We start from the raw sequence: 17,465 nt of genomic DNA, 5'->3' as shown, positions 1-17,465 counted from the left end.
TCTGTTATTGGTTTACTGTATCTCACACAGATACAGTTCTCCATCACATCTTGCATTAACCTTTTAGCAACTTTCATGTTTGTTTTTCATTTTTATTTTACCCCTTTTTCTCTCCAATTGGTAGTTACAGTCTTGTTCCATCGCTGCAACTCCCTTACGGACTGGGGTGAGGCTGAGATCGAGAGACATGCGTCCTCCGAAACACAACCTTGCCAAGCCACACTGCTTCTTGACACACTGCTCGCTTAACCCGGAAGCCAGCAGCACCAATGTGTCGGAGGAAAGATCGTCCAACTGGCGACTATGTCAACGTGCATGCGCCAGGCCCGCCACAGTGCGAGGGGACAAGGACATTCCGGCCGGCTAAACCCTCAACTAACCCGGATGACGCAGGGCCAATTGTGCACTGCCTCATGGGTCTCGCGGCCATGGTCCAGCTGCGACACAGCCCGGGATCGAACCTGGGTCTGTAGTGACACCTCAAGCACTACGATGCAGCACCTTAGACCGCTGCACCACTCGGGAGGCCCAAACAACTTCATTTCTACCAAAGGATTTAATTTCTACCAAAGACTTGTCACAATGATTAAGTGATAAAGCGGACTGCTCTAAATCCTCCATCAACCCTGGATTTCACCATAGCCTAAACACTTTTTTTCAAATTGTATTAACACTGCAATCACCTCTGAATTCCACATGGTCACTTCTCCAGCACACCCATCATCATCACAATCACAAACGTAGGACAGTTTAAGAGCTCTAATTAAAAATAAATAAATGCACATCCATTTACAGTCCGGCTGGAAAAGAAAGCAGTTCTATCAATATCTCAAACCATTAACTAGTATAATCACACAAAGAAATCAAGAGAGAAGTGTCTCCAGGGGCTGATAAAGCCCGTTCTAACTGGGCTGAGCACACTGCTGTAAGAACAGATAACACCCTCACCCCCAGCCATCCACACTCATAAATCTGTTAATAGGATATGCATAGAGGGTGTTTTCCCTCTATTCTAGGTGCAACCTGTGTGAAAGAGCAGAGATTAAAGACTGTGTGGATAAATGCTCCTGAAATGATTAGCACTGTTTTACCATTCCTGCTGCAGGGTCATTAGGGAGGGGATATTTTATTATTGTGTTCACAGCGAATGTATGGTAAACAGATTCATCCTTTTAGTTCCACTACACTTGATGTAGCTGATTATCTTTATGCAAAAATACTTATGTAACATGAGCGTGTGCGTTCATGTGTTTCTGTAAAGTAACTTACTCGTGTAGAGCTAGTACTTGTGTGCTAGCCTATTGCAAAGTGAGTTGGTCTATCGGTTGGGATTCTGGGGAGGGGTGTATAATGAGTATGTTTTGTACTTTGTGGGGGGAATTTTGTAGATGGTTGTAGAGTATAGATGTGTGGGTAACATCTGTATAATGCTGAATGTTTACCTGACCATTTGAAAAGTTCCAGAAGATACTGAATCTCTGCTAGCCAGACCTGTGTGGCGTAGCTGGTGCTTTAGAGTAATGGTCTTGCATGTGTATGGTAGTGAAGCAGCAGGTCCTCATTGTGGTCTCCTTCAGTCTTGGGAAGGAAGTCCACCCTCACCTGCATGCTCTCACTAACATCAATGGAGGGGGCTACACTGAGAAAGGGCTTGACAGAACAAAGGCATGAACAGGCAGGATTGGTTGGTTTAGCATAGGTTAGATTAGAACAGACTAGAGGCTGGAATAGACTCCTAGTATAGATCATATCTCACCTGTGTGTGCTAAGCTGGAACTGGGCCTCACTTTTGCACAATGTTGCGCACTAGCAGGGTCGACAGTGAGGAGCCCTTCACAGGGCACAGAGAGAAGTGCAGCTGGTAAGGGAAGTCTAGAATGGTCCACGCCATCCTAGAGAGGTTACTTTAAAAATTCACAAGGACAACGGAGGTAGACTTCAGATTCAACTTTGATCAGTTTCTTATGTACTTCCTGTTTAATGACTTGCGCCTCAAGTGGTGCATGAAGGACACGTCCTGATCGGGAACATCTAGTTACTATATAACACATGCATAACTGAAGGTTCACTGCAGCTCCAATTGTTCAAATCATTATAACATTACGAAAAGTATGCTTTTTCCTTGAGAAGCTGTCATCCAAACAGACCTCATCGCTCACTATTGTCTCCATACTGATGAGTTGCTTCAAGGCCTGATTATGTTGCCAAGGGCCCTGAGCCTCTCTCTCTCTCTCTCTCTCTCTCTCTCTCTCTCACACACACACTGCTATAGTATAGCTACAGCACTCGGTATTCATGTGCAAACAAAGCAAAGCAGATTACCAAGCCATTTAAGAGCCTGGAGAATGGAAGCTAATGGAGAGAGGGTAGGCGGTAGTGGAAACATTTCCTCTCATGCTCATCAAAGCACACTCTCTGATAGAATTACAGTGCAGAGGCGCATTAACAAGGAATATGAGCTTTGTCATTAATGTTTCACCGGGTTGTCATTACTGAATAGGAAATCTGAAGAATTGCAATCTTTCATTCAGACCAAATGATATGAATGAGACTGGTTTCATAACTAGGCCTACATTTCTTTCAGGAATTTTCAGAACATAAGAAAGCAGGTTTTCCTTTGAAATCAGACAGAGGACTTTTTATGAGCATCAATCGATTGACTTAAGTTGTAATAAAGTTTGAAACTCTTTTGATTTGATCCATAGCATTTAAATAAAACGTAAAGGTTTATTACAGTGTTCCAACTGTTTGTTAAGAGTGTTGCCATGATTTTTAAAAATGTCTTTGTGTTGACAGTACCTTGTTCTCCTGAGGTGTAAAGAGGACATTGAATGTGGACTCCATCCCTGGTGCCACTTTTTTACATACATCCACTGGACTGACCAATTTGAAATCCAGGGAGTCGTCCTCCACCACCTTCACCAGCCGTGGACTCAGGAGACCAGACACACACACACACACACACGCACACACGCACGCACACACACACACACAAACACACACACACACACACACACACACACACACACACACACAAACCCACATACACGACTATACGCACACACACACACACACACACACACACACACATATACTACCGGTCAAAAGTTTTAGAACACCTACTCATTCAAGGGTTTTTCATTATTTTTACTATTTTCTACATTGAAGAATAAAAGTGAAACATGAAAACTATGAAATAACACATACGGAATCATGTCGTAACCAAAAATGTGTTAAACATTTGAGATTCTTCAAATAGCCACCCTTTGCCTTGAGAACAGCTTTGCACACTCTTGGCATTCTCTCAACCAGCTTCACATGGAATGCTTTTCCAGCAGTCTTGAAGGAGTTCCCACATATGCTGAGCACTTGTTGGCTGCTTTTCCTTCACTCTTTGGTCCAACTCATCCCAAAACATCTCAATTGGATTTGGGTTCGGGGGATTGTGGGGGCCAGGTCATCTGATGCAGCACTCCATCATTCTCCTTCTTGATAAAATAGCCCTTACACAGCCTGGAGGTGTGTTGGGTCAATGTCCTGTTGAAAAATAAATGATAGTCCCACTAAGCCCAAACCAGATGGGAGGGCATGTCACGCCTTGGTCTTAGTATTTTGTGTTTTCTTTAATTATTTGTTCAGGCCAGGGTGTGACATGGGTTTATTGTATTGTCGTATTGGGGTTTTTGTAGGCATTGGGGATTGTGGCTGAGTAGGGGTGTATAGAGTAGGCTTGGCTGCCTGAGGCGGTTCTCAATCAGAGTCAGGTGATTATCGTTGTCTCTGATTGGGAACCATATTTAGGTAGCCTGGGTTTCACTGTGTGTTTGTGGGTGATTGTTCCTGTCTCTGTGTAGTGTTCACCAGATAGGCTGTAATTAGGTTTTCACGTTTCGTTTGTTGTTTTTGTATTTATTTAGTTATTTCATGTATCACTATTTTTTCATTAAAGAACATGCGTAACCACCACGCTGCATTTTGGTCCGACTCTCCTTCAACAGACGAACGTCGTTACAGAATCACCCACCACACACGGACCAAGCAGCGTGGTAACAGGCAACGACAGCAGGAGAAACGTAAGGAAGAATGGACATGGGAAGTTGTGTTGGATGGCAAGGGTTGTTACACTTGGGAGGAGATACTGGCTGGAAGAGATCGCCTCCCATGGGAACAGGTGGAGGCACTTAGGAGAGTAGAGGCAGCCGGAGATAAGAGCCGACGATACGAGGGAACACGGTTGGCAAGGAAGCCCGAAAAGCAGCCCCAAGAATTTATTGGGAGGGGGCTCAGGGAGAGAGTGGCAGAGTCAGGAGTCAGACCTGAGCCAACTCTCCCTGTTAATCGTGAGGAGCAGCGATCAAAGGACTTCTGGACTTGGGAGGAGATATTGGACGGAAAAGGACCCTGGGCACAGCCTGGTGAATATCGACGCCCCAAAGAAGAACTGGAGGCGGAAAAGCGGAGAGGCGCTGGTATGAAGAGGCAGCACGGCGACACGGATGGAAGCCTGAGAGTCAGCCCCAGAAATACCTAGCTATGCCAGGTAGGAGACCTGCGCAAACTCCCTGTGCTTACCGGGGGGCTAGAGAGACAAGGCAGGCACCGTGTTATGCTATGGAGCGCACGGTGTCTCCAGTGCGGGTGCATAGCCCGGTACGGTACATACCAGCTCTTTGTATTAGTCGGGCTAGAGTGGGCATCGAGCAAAGTAAGGTTGGGCAGGCTCGGTGCTCAAGAGCTCCAGTGCGCCTGCACGGTCCGGTCTATCCAGTGCCACCTCCACACACCAGTCCTCCGGTAGCAGCTCCCCGCACCAGGCTTCCTGTGCGTGTCCTCGATCCAGTACCACCAGTTCCAGCACCACGCACCAGGCCTTCAGTGCGCATCGCCTGTTCAGCGCAGCCAGCGCTTTCCTCCTCTCCTGCGCTGTTGGAGTCTCCCGCCTGTTCAGCGCAGCCAGAGCCTTCCTTCTCTACAGCGCTGCTGGAGTCTCCCGCCTGTTCAGCGCAGCCAGAGCCTTCCTCCTCTACAGCGCTGCCGGAGTCTCCCGCCTGTTTAACGCAGCCAGAGCCTTCCTCCTCTACAGCGCCGCCGGAGCCTCCCGCCTGTTTAACGCAGCCAGAGCCTTCCTCCTCTACAGCGCAGCCAGAGCCTGTCTCCTCTCCTGCGCTGCCGGAGCCTCCTGCCTGTTCAGCACAGCCAGAGCTGTCAGCCTGCATGGAGCAGCCAGAGCTGTCAGCCTGCATGGAGCAGCCAGAGCTGCCAGTTTGCATGGAGCAGCCAGAGCTGCCAGTCTGCATAGAGCTGCCAGTCTGCATAGAGCTGCCAGTCTGCATAGAGCAGCCAGTCTGCATGGAGCAGCCAGAGCAGCCAGTCTACATGGAGCAGCCAGAGCAGACAGATCTGCCAGTCAGCCAGACTCTTCCAGATCTACCAGTCAACCAGAAGCTTCCAGATCTGCCAGTCAACCAGACTCTTCCAGATCTGCCAGTCAACCAGACTCTTCCAGATCAGCCAGTCAATCAGAATTTTCCAGATCCGCCAGCCAGCCAAGATCTACCGGAGTCAACTACCTGCCTGAGCTTCATCTCAGTACTGGGCTTCCTCTCAGTACTGGGCTTCCCCTCAGTCCAGGGCTGCCCCTCAGTCCCGAGCTGCCCCTCAGTCCCGAGCTTCCCCTCAGTCCTGAGCTGCCCCTCAGTCCCGAGCTTCCCCTCAGTCCCGAGCTTCCCCTTAGTCACGAGCTGCCCCTCAGTCCAGTGGGGTTCTGGGTGAGGACTATTAGGCCATGGTCGGCGGCGAGGGTGGATTATCCCAGGACGCGAGGAGGAGGAACTATGACATTAATGGAGTGGGGTCCACGTCCCGAGCCGGAGCCGCCACCATGGACAGACGCCCACCCGGACCCTCCCTATGGTTTTGAGGTGCGTCCGGGAGTCCACACCTTAGGGGGGGTGGGTTCTGTCACGTCTTGGTCTTAGTATTTTGTGTTTTCTTTAATTATTTAGAGTAGGCTGTATAGAGTAGGCTTGGCTGCCTGAGGCGGTTCTCAATCAGAGTCAGGTGATTCTCGTTGTCTCTGATTGGGAACCATATTTAGGTAGCCTGGGTTTCACTGTGTGTTTGTGGGTGATTGTTCCTGTCTCTGTGTAGTGTTCACCAAATAGGCTGTAATTAGGTTTTCACGTTTCGTTTGTTGTTTTTGTATTTATTTAGTTATTTCATGTATCACTATTTTTTCATTAAAGAACATGAGTAACCACCACGCTGCATTTTGGTCCGACTCTCCTTCAACAGACGAACGTCGTTACAGGGCATATGGCTGCAGAATGCTGTGGTAGCCGTGCTGGTTAAGTATGTCTTGAATTCTAAATAAATCACTGACAGTATCACCAGCAAAGCACCCCCACACCATAACACCTCCTCCTCCATGCTTTGCGGTGGGAAATACACCTGCGGAGATAATCCTTTCACCTACACAACGTCTCACAAAGACACCGCGAAATTTGGACTCCAGACCAAAGGACAGATTTCCACCAGTCTAATGTCCATTGCTCGTGTTTCTTGGCTCAAGCAAGTCTCTTATTATTATTGGTATCTTTTAGTAGTGGTTTCCCTTGCAGCAAAGAAGGCCTGATTCACGCAGTCTCCTCTGAACAGTTGATGTTGAGATGTGTCTGTTACCTGAACTCTGTGAAGCATTTATTTGGCTGCAATTTCTGAGGCTGGTAACTCTAATGAACTTATCCTATGCAGCAGAGGTAAATCTGGGTCTTCAGTTCCTGTGGCAGTCCTCATGAGAGCCAGTTTCATCATAGCGCTTGATGGTTTTTGCGACTGTACTTGAAGAAACTTTCAAAGTTCTTGGAATTTTCCTTGTTGACTGACCTTCATGTCTTAAAGTAATGATGGACTGTCATTTCTCTTTGCTTATTGGAGCTGTTCTTGCCATACTATGGACTTGGTCTTTTACCAAATAGGGCTATCTTCTGTATACCTCCACCACCCCCACCTTGTCATAACACAATTGATTGTCTCAAAGGCGTTAAGAAGGAAAGAAATACCACAAATGAACTTTTAAGAAGTCACACCTGTTAATTGAAATGCATTCCAGGTGACTACCTCATGAAGCTGGTTGAGAGCATGCCAAGAGTGTGCAAATATAAAATATATTTTGATTTGTTTAACACTTTTTTGGTTACTACAAGATTCCATATGTGTTGTTTCATCGTTTTGATATCTTCACTATTATTCTACAATGTAGAAAATAGTAAAAAATAACGAAAGACCCTTGAGTCGGTGTTCAATAGCTTTTGACCAGTAGTGTGGTCCTGTACAACTAATCTTGTGGGGACACACAATTCAGTCCCATTCAAAAACCTATTTTCCCTAATCACCTAAACCTAACCCTGAACTTAACCCGAAAGCCCAACCATAACCATAACCCTAAACCTAATTCTAACCCTACCACTAATTCTAATCTTATCCCTAAACCCCCTAGAAATAGCATTTGACTTGTGAGGCCCCAGTTGGTCAAATTTTTGTTTGATTAATGTTCTTGTGGGGTCTTCTGGTTCCCACAAGAATAGTTCAACTCGTACACACACAGAGAGAGAGGAGAGAGAGAGACCCTATCAGACCACGGGAAAATTACAGTCTACTTGATCAGAGCAATACTCAGTCATGAGGCATCAAAGCCAAAGGAACTGAGTAACATTAAGAAATGCTATAGATGGAAGGAATGCAGTTTGGAAACCTACCAAAAAACAATGAGCCAACAACAAATTCAATCCCTTTTAGACAACTTCATGGGTAAAACATTCCACTGTAATAGTGAAGGTGTAAACTTGGCAGTAGAAAATATTAACAGTATATTTGACCTCTCAGCTTCCCTGTCAAACCTAAAAATCTCAAATAGAAAACTGAACAACAATGACAAATGGTTTGATGAAGAATGCAAAAATCTAAGAAAGAAATTGAGAAACCTGTCCAACCAAAAACATAGAGACCCGGAAAACTATGCTAAGTCTATGCCTTCACTATGGGGAATCACTAAAACAATACAGAAATACACTACGGAAAAAGAAGGAACAGCACGTCAGAAATCAGCTCAATTTAATTGAAGAATCCATAGACTCTAACCACTTCTGGGAAAATTGGAAAACACTAAACAAACAACAACACAAAGAATTATCTATCCAAAATGGAGATGGGTAAACCACTTCTCCAATCTTTTTGGCTCTATAACAAAGAACAAACAGCAAAAACATATACATGATCAAATACAAATCTTAGAATCAACTATTAAAGACTACCAGAACACACTGGATTCTCCAATTACCTTGAATGAGCTACAGGACAAAATAAAAACCCTCCAACCCAAAAAGGCCTGTGGTATTGATGGTATCCTCAATGAAATGATAAAATATACAGACAACAAATTCCAAATGGCTATACTAAAACTCTTTAACATCATCCTTAGCTCTGGCATCTTCCCCAGTATTTGGAACCAAGGACTGATCACCCCAATCCACAAAAGTGGAGACAAATTTGACCCCAATAACTACCGTGGGATATGCGTCAACAGCAACCGTGTGAAAATCCTCTGCATTATCATTAACAGCAGACTCGTAAATTTCCTCAGTGAAAACAATGTACTGAGCAAATGTCAAATTGGCTTTTAACCAAATTACCATACAACAGACCACATATTCACCCTGCACACCCTAATTGACAAACAAACAAACCAAAACAAAGGCAAAGTCTTCTCATACTTTGTTGATTTCAAAAAGGCCTTCGACTCAATTTGGCATGAGGGTATGCTATACAAATTGATGGAAAGTGGTGATGGGGGAAAAACATGTGACATTATAAAATCCATGTACACAAACAACAAGTGTAGGGTTAAAATAGGCAAAAAAACACACACATTTCTTCCCACAGGGCCGTGGGGTGAGACAGGGATGCAGCTTAAGCCCCACCCTCTTCAACATGTATATCAACGAATTGGCGCGGGCACTAGAAAGGTCTGCAGCACCCGGCCTCACCCTACTAGAATCTGAAGTCAAATGTCTAATGTTTGCTGATGATCTGAAAAAAGGAGGGCCTGGGACCTGACAGTAAATCTTAGTAAGAACAAATTAATGGTGTTCCAAAAAAGGTCCAGTCGTCAGGACCACAGATATTTAATTTAATTTTTAATTTAACCTTTATTTTACTAGGCAAGTCAGTTAAGAACAAATTCTTATTTTCAATGAAGGCCTAGGAACAGTGGGTTAACTGCCTGTTCAGGGGCAGAACGACAGATTTGTACCTTGTCAGCTCGGGGATTCAAACTTGCAACCTTGCGGTTACTAGTCCAATGCTCTAACCACTAGGCTACCCTGCAGTATATAAATTCAATCTAAATACCGTTGCCCTAGAGCACACAAAAATACTATACATACCTTGGCCTAAACATCAGCTCCACAGGAAACTTCCACAAAGCTGTGAATGATCTGAGAGACAAGGCAGAAGGGCATTCTATGCCATCAAAAGGAACATAAAATTCAACATACCAATTAGGATCTGGCTAAAAATACTCAATCAGTTATAGAACCCATTGTCCTTTATGGTTGTGAGGTCTGGGGTCCGCTCACCAACCAAGAATTTAAAAAATGGGACAAACACCAAATTGAGACTGCATTCAGAATTCTGCAAAAATATCCTCCGTGTACAACGTAGAACACCAAATAATGCATGCAGAGCAGAATCAGGCTGATTCCCGCTAATGATCAAAATCCAGAAAAGAGACGTTAAATTCTACAACCACCTAAAAGGAAGTGATTCCCAAACCTTCCATAAGAAAGCCATCACCTAGAGAGAGATGAACCTGGAGAAGCGTCCCCTAAGCAAGCAGGTCCTGGGGCTCTGTTCACAAACACAAACACACCCCACAGAGCCCCAGGACAGCAACACAATTAGACCTAACCAAATCATGAGAAAACAAAACGATAATTATTTGACACATTGGAAGAATTAACAAAAAAACAGAGCAAACTAGAATGCTATTTGGCCCTAAACAGAGAGTACACAGTGGCGGAATACCTGACCACTGTGACTGACTCAAACCTAAGGAAAGCTTTGACTATGTACAGACTCAGTGAGCATAGCCTTGCTATTGAGAAAGGCCGCCGTAGGCAGACCTGGCTCTCAAGAGAAGACAGGCTATGTGCACACTGCCCACAAAATGAGGTGGAAACTGAGCTGCAATTCCTAACCTAACCTAATATATGACCATATTAGAGACACATATTTCCCTCAGATTACACAGAATCACAAAGAATTCGAAAACAAACCCAATTTTGATAAACTCCCATATGTCCTAGGTGAAATACCACAGTGTGCCATCACTGCAGCAAGACATGTGACCTGTTGCCACAAGAAAAGGTAAACCAGTGAAGAACAAACACCATTGTAAATACAACCCATATTTATGCTTATTTATTTTCCCTTTTGTACTTTAACCATTTGTACATCGTTACAACACTGTCTTTATTCTTTTGAAACTTCTGTGAGTGTAATGTTTACTGTTAATTTCTATTGTTTATTTCACTTTTGTATATTATCTACCTCACTTGCTTTGGCAAAGTTAACATATGTTTCCCATGCCAATAAAGCCCCTTGAATTGAATTGAAGAGAGAGAGAGAGAGAGAGAGAGAGAGAGAGAGAGAGAGAGAGAGAGAGAGAGAATAGGCAAATATTCCTACTCCCTACATAGTTTAGCACAGAAATCGTGGTGATTAACTACAATGACTATAATCCACTGTGTGACAACTTGTCCGGTCTGTGCGTTTATTTTATGCTTCATTAGGTTAGTTGGGGCAGACACAGAGAGAGAGAGAGAAGAAACAGAAGATTGCGAGATCAAGAGGGATAGCGAGTAGTTGCTTTGCGTGGTACAGTGCAGGGAGTACAAAGTAGGAAACACTGAAAAGGCCATCACTGAAACAAGAAAATACAAAATGTAGTTTGTCACATCAGATATACAGTGCATTCGGAAAGTATACAGACACCTCATTCAGACCACTCCCACAGTCATTGAAAATGTTTTGCTTGAGAAATAGTTTTTTGCTAAAAAGCTATTTTTGCCCATTTTAATGGAAATCTATTACAGTAAGGTACTTAAAGGTGCAATCAACAGTTGCATTTGTTGTTGATTATTGCTAGACAAAGACTTTCAGCTCTTGCCATATATTTTCAAACAGATTTAAGTCAAAACTGTAACTCGGCCTCTCAGGAACGTTCAGTGTCTTCTTGGTAAGCAACTCCTGTGTAGATTTGCACTTGTGTTTTAGGTTATTGTCCTGCTGAAAGGTGAATTAATCTCCCAGTGTCTGGTAGAAAGCAGACTGAACCAGGTTTTCCTCTATTCTGTTTCTTTTTATCCTGAAAAACTCCCCAGTCAGAATGATTAAAGCATACCCATAACATGATGCTGCCACCACTATGCTTGAAAATAAGGAGAGCGGTACTCAGTAATAGCTTCCGGCGCCGACAGAGATGGCCACCTCGTTTCGCGTTCCTAGGAAACTATGCAGTTTTTTGTTTTTTTATGTGTTATTTCTTACATTAGTACCCCAGGTCATCTTAGGTTTCATTACATACAGTCGAGAAGAACTACTGAATATAAGATCAGCGTCAACTCACCATCAGTACGACCAAGAATATGTTTTCCGCGACGCGGATCCTGTGTTCTTGCCTTACAAACAGGTCAACGGAATTGATTCCAGGCAGCGACCCCAAAAAATGACTTCGTAAAAGAGGGAAACGTAGCGGTCTTCTGGTCAGACTCCGGACACGGGCACATCGTGCACCACTCCCTAGCATTCTTCTCGCCAATGTCCAGTCTCTTGACATCAAGGTTGATGAAATCCGAGCAAGGGTAGCATTCCAAAGGGACATCAGAGACTGTAACGTTCTCTGCTTCACGGAAACATGGCTCACTGGAGAGACGCTATCCGGGGCGGTGCAGCCAACGGGTTTCTCCACGCATCGCGCCGACAGAAACAAACATCTTTCTGGTAAGAAGAGTGGCGGGGGCGTATGCCTCATGACTAACGAGACATGGTGTGATGAAGGAAACATACAGGAACTCAAATCCTTCTGTTCACCTGATTTAGAATTCCTCACAATCAAATGTAGACCGCATTATCTACCAAGAGAATTCTCTTCGATTATAATCACAGCCGTATATATCCCCCCCCAAGCAGACACATCGATGGCTCTGAACTAACTTTATTTAACTCTTTGCAAACTGGAAACCATTTATCCGGAGGCTGCATTCATTGTAGCTGGGGATTTTAACAAAGCTAATCTGAAAACAAGACTCCATAAATTTTATCAGCATATCGATTGCGCAACCAGGGGTGGTAAAACCTTGGATCATTGTTACTCTAACTTCCGCAACGCATATAAGGCCCTGCCCCGCCCCCCTTTCGGAAAAGCTGACCACGACTCCATTTTGTTGATCCCTGCCTACAGACAGAAACTTAAACAAGAGGCTCACACGCTGAGGTCTGTCCAACGCTGGTCCGACCAAGCTGACTCCACACTCCAAGACTGCTTCCATCACGTGGACTGGGACATGTTTCGTATTGCGTCAGATAACAATATTGACGAATACGCTGATTCGGTGTGCGAGTTCATTAGAACGTGCATTGAAGATGTCGTTCCCATAGCAACGATAAAAACATTCCCTAACCAGAAACCGTGGATTGATGGCAGCATTCGCGTGAAACTGAAAGCGCGAACCACTGCTTTTAATCAGGGCAAGGTGTCTGGTAACATGACCGAATACAAACAGTACAGCTATTCCCTCCGCAAGGCTATCAAACAAGCTAAGCGTCAGTACAGAGACAAAGTAGAATCTCAATTCAACGGCTCAGACACAAGAGGCATGTGGCAGGGTTTACAGTCAATCACAGACTACAAGAAGAAACCCAGCCCAGTCACGGACCAGGATGTCTTGCTCCCAGGCAGACTAAATAACTTTTTTGCCCGCTTTGAGGACAATACAGTGCCACTGACACGGCCTGCAACGAAAACATGCGGTCTCTCCTTCACTGCAGCCGAGGTGAGTAAGACATTTAAACGTGTTAACCCTCGCAAGGCTGCAGGCCCAGACGGCATCCCCAGCCGCACCCTCAGAGCATGCGCAGACCAGCTGGCCGGTGTGTTTACGGACATATTCAATCAATCCCTATACCAGTCTGCTGTTCCCACATGCTTCAAGAGGGCCACCATTGTTCCTGTTCCCAAGAAAGCTAAGGTAACTGAGCTAAACGACTACCGCCCGTAGCACTCACTTCCGTCATCATGAAGTGCTTTGAGAGACTAGTCAAGGACCATATCACCTCCACCCTACCTGACACTCTAGACCCACTCCAATTTGCTTACCGCCCAAATAGGTCCACAGACGATGCAATCTCAACCACACTGCACACTGCCCTAACCCATCTGGACAAGAGGAATACCTATGTGAGAATGCTGTTCATCGACTACAGCTCGGCATTCAACACCATAGTACCCTCCAAGCTCGTCATCAAGCTCGAGACCCTGGGTCTCGACCCCGCCCTGTGCAACTGGGTACTGGACTTCCTGACGGGCCGCCCCAGGTGGTGAGGGTAGGCAACAACATCTCCTCCCCGCTGATCCTCAACACGGGGCCCCACAAGGGTGCGTTCTGAGCCCTCTCCTGTACTCCCTGTTCACCCATGACTGCGTGGCCACGCACGCCTCCAACTCAATCATCAAGTTTGCGGACGACACAACAGTGGTAGGCTTGATTACCAACAACGACGAGACGGCCTACAGGGAGGAGGTGAGGGCCCTCGGAGTGTGGTGTCAGGAAAATAACCTCACACTCAACGTCAACAAAACTAAGGAGATGATTGTGGACTTCAGGAAACAGCAGAGGGAACACCCCCCTATCCACATCGATGGAACAGTAGTGGAGAGGGTAGCAAGTTTTAAGTTCCTCGGCATACACATCACAGACAAACTGAATTGGTCCACTCACACAGACAGCGTCGTGAAGAAGGCGCAGCAGCGCCTCTTCAACCTCAGGAGGCTGAAGAAATTCGGCTTGTCACCAAAAGCACTCACAAACTTTTACAGATGCACAATCGAGAGCATCCTGGCAGGCTGTATCACCGCCTGGTACGGCAACTGCTCCGCCCTCAACCGTAAGGCTCCCCAGAGGGTAGTGAGGTCTGCACAACGCATCACCGGGGGCAAACTACCTGCCCTCCAGGACACCTACACCACCCGATGTTACAGGAAGGCCATAAAGATCATCAAGGACATCAACCACCCGAGCCACTGCCTGTTCACCCCGCTATCATCCAGAAGGCGAGGTCAGTACAGGTGCATCAAAGCTGGGACCGAGAGACTGAAAAACAGCTTCTATCTCAAGGCCATCAGACTGTTAAACAGCCACCACTAACATTGAGTGGCTGCTGCCAACACACTGACATTGACACTGACCCAACTCCAGCCACTTTAATAATGGGAATTGATGGGAAATGATGTAAATATATCACTAGCCACTTTAAACAATGCTACCTTATATAATGTTACTTACCCTACATTATTCATCTCATATGCATACGTATATACTGTACTCTATATCATCGACTGCATCCTTATGTAATACATGTATCACTAGCCACTTTAACTATGCCACTTTGTTTACTTTGTCTACATACTCATCTCATATGTATATACTGTACTCGATACCATCTACTGTATGCTGCCCTGTACCATCACTCATTCATATATCCTTATGTACATATTCTTTATCCCCTTACACTGTGTATAAGACAGTAGTTTTGGAATTGTTAGTTAGATTACTTGTTGGTTATTACTGCATTGTCGGAACTAGAAGCACAAGCATTTCGCTACACTCGCATTAACATCTGCTAACCATGTGTATGTGACAAATACAATTTGATTTGATTTGATTTGATTTGATTAGAGTAGTATTGTGGAGTAACTACAATGTTGTTGCTCCATCCTCAGTTTTCTCCTATCACCGTAATTTAACTGTTTTAATGTCATCATTGGCCTCATGGAGAAATCCCTGAGTGGTTTCCTTCCTCTCCGGCAACTGAGTTAGGAAGGATGCCTCTATCTTTGTAGTGACTGGGTGGATTGATTAATAACTTAGCCGTCTACCAATAGGTGCCCTTCTTGTGAGGTATTGGAAATCCTCCCTTGTCTTTGTGCTTGAATCTGTGTTTGAAATTCACTACTCGACTGAGGGACCTTACAGATAATTGTATGTTTTGGGTACAGAGATGAAGTAGTCATTCAAAACTCATGTTCAACACTATTATTGCACACAGAGTGAATCCATAAAACGTATTATGTGACCTGTTAATCAAAGGAGTTGATTACTTTTTGACTCAAGACATTTCAGATTTTCATTTTTTTATGAATTTGTACAAATTTCTAAAAACATAATTCCACTTTACCATTATGGGGGATTGTGTGTCGGCCTTTGACCAAAAATCTCAATTTAATCAATTTAAAATTCAGGCTGTAATACAACAACATGTGGAAGAAGCCAAGGGATGTGAATACTTTCTAAAGCACTGTATATTTTCTCCTTGCATCTTAAATGTAACTACGCAGTACAGCTTCAATGTGCTCATGAAGATTTTGAATAAAGAGGGAATTAATATTCATATTTCCATAATTATTACAATATGTGTCTCTCTACATCTCCCCTAACCTTAGCACAAACAAATAGAATATTTTACTCAAACATAATCATTTAAAATATGATATACGTATATGATCATACATCTCATTATACAACAGATTTACCAACAGATTTACCAAATTAAAATAAGTTGGAGCTGATTTACTGGTGGTTTTGCAGTCTTTTATGTCCAACAATAAAACAAAAACTATTACTTATACATTTGTTTTGCTCAGAAAACTTAAGGGGACAAATAAAATCACCTGTGATGGTACCCGTCTCAGGGAAGCTCATCTGCGTGCTCGTCGTCCTTACCAGGGCCTTGACCTGAATGCAGTTCGGCGTTGTAATCGACTTCAGTGGGCAAATGCTCACCTTCGATGGCCACTGGCATGCTGGAGAAGTGTGCTCTTCACAGATTAATCCCTTTTTCGACTGTACCGGGCAGATGGCAGACAGTGTGTATGACGTCGTGTGGGCGAGTGGTTTGCTGATGTCAACGTTGTGAACAGAGTGCACCATGGTGGCGTGGGGTTATGGTATGGGAAGGCATAAGCTATGGACAATGAACACAATTGCCTTTTATCTATGGCAATTTGAATGCACAGCGATACTGTCGTTCCATTCATCCGCCGCCATCACCTCATGTTTCAGCATGATAATGCATGGCTCCATGTCGCAAGGATCTGTACACAATTCCTGGAAGCTTATAATGTCCCAGTTCCTCCATGGCCTGCGCACTCACCAGACATGTCCCCGATTGAACACATTCAGGATGCTCTGGATCAACATGTACGACTGTGTTCCAGTTCCCACCAATATCCCGCTTCGCACAGAGGAAGAGGAGTGGGACAACATTCCACAGGCCACAATCAACAGCCTGATCAACTCTATTGTGAAGGAGATGTATTTCGCTGCATGGCGCAAATGGTGGTCACACCAGATACTGACTAGTTTTCTGATCCATGCCCCTACCTTTATTTTTAAGGTATCTGTGACCAACAGATGCATATCTGGTAACTAATGCACTCATAGTTGTTCTTTAATGGGGGTAGCAAAGGGGTAATAATGCACAATGCACATCCTCTGGGCAAGTCCAGAGGTTTTATTATGTTGGGAATCGATGTTGCATTTCATAGTAATTTTACTGTGTCTCCTAATGTCTGTGACTTCCACAACGCATTATCAACATTCATCTCCATGTTCTAATGATTTTACACTACCTCTTATCTCATATCCATATAAGAAGATATACAGTAATTGTGTTCTTCAAGTGTAGAGTTATAAGAAGCCTATTGTTTTCCGTATGCATCATGCTGTCTCAGAGAACTAAGTTCATTTCATAGTTGGCCTACTTCACCTCATGTGAAAGAGGAGAGGATGTACTGTAGGTGTTACTATAAAACAGTCTGTGGTCTGCTCCAGAAACACCATTCCTCGTTGATGAATGGTGCCCACAACTGAGAGAGGCTAATGAAAAAGATAACAAGCATTGCAGCGTAAAGATTGTCAGGCCATTTCAAGTGTCAAAATCTGACATTCTCCAGATTTCATGCACTTCATGCGCAGAACACTTTCAACTTTGAATAATGATGTGACAGTTACAATCTCATTTAAAATGTACACAATATGTCAGTCAGATATATGGGGTTGGGTATTCACACTTTCCGCTAAGGTCTAGGTACCCTATGCATTAAATCTAGAAGCTAGGCCTTACAATAG

The sequence above is a fragment of the Oncorhynchus nerka genome, linkage group LG9a (genome assembly GCF_034236695.1).
Source record: "Oncorhynchus nerka isolate Pitt River linkage group LG9a, Oner_Uvic_2.0, whole genome shotgun sequence".
Lineage (NCBI taxonomy): Eukaryota > Metazoa > Chordata > Actinopteri > Salmoniformes > Salmonidae > Oncorhynchus > Oncorhynchus nerka.
This window is presented reverse-complemented; position numbering follows the sequence as displayed.